This window comes from Hipposideros armiger, unplaced genomic scaffold (assembly GCF_001890085.2).
Source record: "Hipposideros armiger isolate ML-2016 unplaced genomic scaffold, ASM189008v1 scaffold_222, whole genome shotgun sequence".
Taxonomy (NCBI): Eukaryota; Metazoa; Chordata; class Mammalia; order Chiroptera; family Hipposideridae; genus Hipposideros; species Hipposideros armiger.
In genome coordinates this window covers 2,235,023-2,238,592 of record NW_017731572.1, presented here as the reverse complement: position 1 = coordinate 2,238,592, position 3,570 = coordinate 2,235,023, and the positions used below count along the sequence as shown (strand labels likewise).

Genomic DNA, 3,570 nt, shown 5'->3' with positions numbered 1-3,570 from the left:
CAGCTAAGATGCTGAACAACAGCTCAACCTGGAGCTGGGCTGCTGTGAGTCGCCGGCGACGGCGTAGGCTGCAGCCTCTGTGGCAGTGGGTTGCCATGGGCTACCGTGTGTAGCCAGCAGCCAGCGTGAGCACTACTGACATTTGGGGCTGGCTAATGCTTTGTGCTAGTGGCTGTGCATTGTAGGGTATTAGCAACATCCCTGGCCTCCACCCACTAGATGCCTGTAGCAGCTCCCCCGAGTGGTGACTGCCAAAAATGACAGCTATTGCCAAATGTCCCCTGGTAGGCAATTCAATCACCCCGGAGTTGAGAACCACTGCACTAGAGCCAGAGAAACCTAACAAGTATGTACAGTAGTCCCCCCCGCCACACTCCCCCACCCCAACCCCTATCCACAGTTTCACTTTCTATGGTTTTAGTTACCTGTGGTTAACTGAGGTGCAAAAATATTAAATGGAAAATTCCAGAAATAAACAATTCCTAAGTTTTACATTACACGCCATTCTGAGTAGCTTGATGAAACCTCACAGTGTCCCACCCAGGATGTGAATCTCCCCTTTGCCCATGCTGGACACGCTCCCGCCCATGAGCCACTTAGGCGTCGTCTCCATTATCAGGTCGCCTGTCTCAGTATCACAGTGCTTGTTTTCAATTCACCCCTATTATACTTAATAATGCCACATTGACATAACTTTCATTACGGTATATTATTATAATTGTTCTATTTGATTATTCATTTTGCTGTTAATCTCTTACTGTGCCTAATTTATAAATTAAACTTTATCATAGGTATGTAGTTATAGGAAAAAACGCATTTATAATGTTTGTGGTTTTAGGCATCCACTGGGGGTCTTGGGACATAGATAGCCCCAGTGGATGTGGGGGACTGCTGTATGTACACTGCAAACAAACAAAAGGGAAGAAGCACCAAATTAGACAGGTGTCTTCATTTTAGGCCTTCCCTGAACGCTGATGTGCAAGATGAATCTCCAAAGAGGAGTAGAGTAGGCAGGGTTTCCAACTGTGTTTGACTACGAAGTCCTTTTTGGCAGAGAACCTGACAAGCCTAGGTTCCCACAGACCTGGGAAACAGGTACCCTAGGCCCCTGGCGCTGGGCAGAGGAGGGAAAGTCAGTGTCCACACTCTAACGCCTTGGCCACCTTGCCAGTTCTCATCAGTGGATGTGACCCTCTCCATCCATCTCCCCACCTTTCTTGGCCCCCCCCTTGAAGCCTCAGCACCCCGCTCAGTGCTGGGCAGACAGGGCTCGTCCTGTGCTTGTCAGGTGAGGGCAGGAATCTGTCATGCCTAGGCATCAGGCCTGGGGGTCGGACCCAGCTCCTCCCAGCCCTCCTTCTGGGGGTCGGCACCCACAAACAGTGGAAGGGACAAGACACTGCCTGGGGATGGTGCCAGGGACAGCAGGCTTTGGAGAGGTGACTCCGCTGACTCAAAGGATAAACTCCCTGACTAGTCAGTTCTGCAGAGCAGACCATGGCAGTTCGTCCCTGTCATTTCCACATGCCCACACGGTCCCCTCCCTCTATCCCTGTCCAGTCCTCGTTCCTAGACCACTGTAGCCAGAAAAGACAGCTGGGTTACTTTCTAGTGTCTGGCTAGTCTGGACTCAGCCAGGANTTAAAGAGGACTCTGTAAGGTCCCCTGGAACCACTGTTTCTAAAGGAACATGCAAGCCCCTTCCAACAGGGGGTGCCATGGCCTTCCCTGAAATCTGTGGTGAGGTCAGGCTGAGGGCTGCAGAGGCTGCTCTGGGCCTGGCAACTTGCTAATTCTGCAATGAATGAAGGTCCCGCTTTGCTCCTGACATGGGAGAGGAGAGCTGTTCAGGGCTTCCTAGGCTGGAGGAGAAGGTGTGGTGTAACTGAGGCCCTGGACTCTGGAGCTCCTTTTCTGGGGGCCTCTCTCAGGGGAAGCACACTGTCTGTCTGCACAGACTCCTGGCTGGCTCCCCGGCTCAAAGGCAGGCTTCCCCTGCTCTGCAGTGGAGCTCGCTCACTTCCCTTTGATCGGGCTTCCCTGAGGCTGCTGGAGACCCAAGGGTGATCCCTCAGTGGGCTCCAGCTCCAAGACTGGGCGAAGCCAGAACCTGAACCCAGGTTTCCTGACAAGACAAGCTCCAACCCCCAGGGGCAGCAAAGATGGATTTCCTCCATCCCTAAGAAAAACACAATTGTGGGCTGAATGCTTATCCCAGGCCCACAAGCTCAGGGAGGCATTCACTCTCCACGCTTGCCTAATGGGATGAGGTAGCCACTAGGCAGTGGTGGCTACGTAAATTCTAACAAATTCAACTTAAATGAAATCTAAATGCAATGTAGATTCTAGAACAGAAAAAAATATACTGGAAAAAATGGTGAAATCTAGTAAAATCTAGTTTCATTAATAGTAATGGACAACGTTCATTTCTTAGTGTTGACAAATGTACCATGGTTATGTAGGATGTTAGGGGAAACTGAGTAAAAGGTATACAAGAACTCTCTGTACTGTCTTTACAATGTTTCTGTAAATGTAAAATTATTCCCCCAAAAGTTATTGAATTAAGTTGAATTAAATTAAATTCAGTTCCTCAGGAACCCTACTCATATTTCCGGTACCCGTGAAGCACTTGAGGCCAGTGGCTACCATATTGGACAGCGTAGCTATAGAACATGTCCATTATCGCAGGAAGTTCTACTGGATAGCACGGCTCTGCTCGGTCATTCATTCAGCCCAGTGACTCACACATGAAACGTCCAGAACTTCATTTTCACTCACATTTTCTTTCCTGCTGCCTGTTAGTGTTTCTCTCTCTATAAATCATTACTTCCACACTGCATATTAAGCCAGCTCAAAGATGATTTTTGACATTTGTGGCAGTTCCTGAATAGTGCCTTAGGTATTCTGTTTGGGTTTAAACTTTCCTTATGCAGACCTCACCCAGAAGGCCTGGCATTAAATGTCTCTAGTAAAGCTACCAAATAAACACCACTCTGGCGATGAAGGAAGCCAGTAGGGAAAGTCCTGAGCCCAGCATGGACCCTACTAGCACCCAACATTCAAAAAGTGGATTCCAACTTGTGGGGGACACTGGGCGGGCTCCCAGATCTCTCCCCAGCCGGAAACCTGGCTGGCTGTGCTTCCAGCACCCGACAAACCTGCACTAAGAAGAAAAACCCAGCCCGGTCCGTGGATGGTCCTTCAAACCCTCTCCGGAAGGCTCACGAAGCTACAGCTCAAAAGTAAAACCGAATCCCAAGGAATTCTTTGCTCCCCGCTCCCAACTGCCTCCAAGAAGAGAGGATGCCTCAGCTTGGCTTGGCTGGCGGGTTAATTTGTGGTTCCCACTGACATTCTTCTTGACCTGATTTTCCATGTTCTCCTTCAGGAGTAACCATATGGGATGTGTGTGGTCAATAAATGTGTTTGAGGGCCGGCCGAGTGGTGCGTTGGTTAAGAGCTGGCGTGGGACACCAGAGAGCTCTGGTTCAGATCCCACATATGAGGGCCAGTGACACTGCCCTCTACAGCTAAGATGCTGAACAACAGCTCAACCTGGAGCTGGGCTGC

The 3,570-nt window shown here is 49.8% G+C and overlaps 1 protein-coding gene across 12 annotated transcripts in view; it reads right to left on the bottom strand.

Moving 5' to 3' along the window:
- Positions 1-3,570, bottom strand: part of GAS7 (growth arrest specific 7) — a 243,007-nt gene that overhangs the window by 70,116 nt on the left and 169,321 nt on the right. The window lies entirely within an intron of this gene.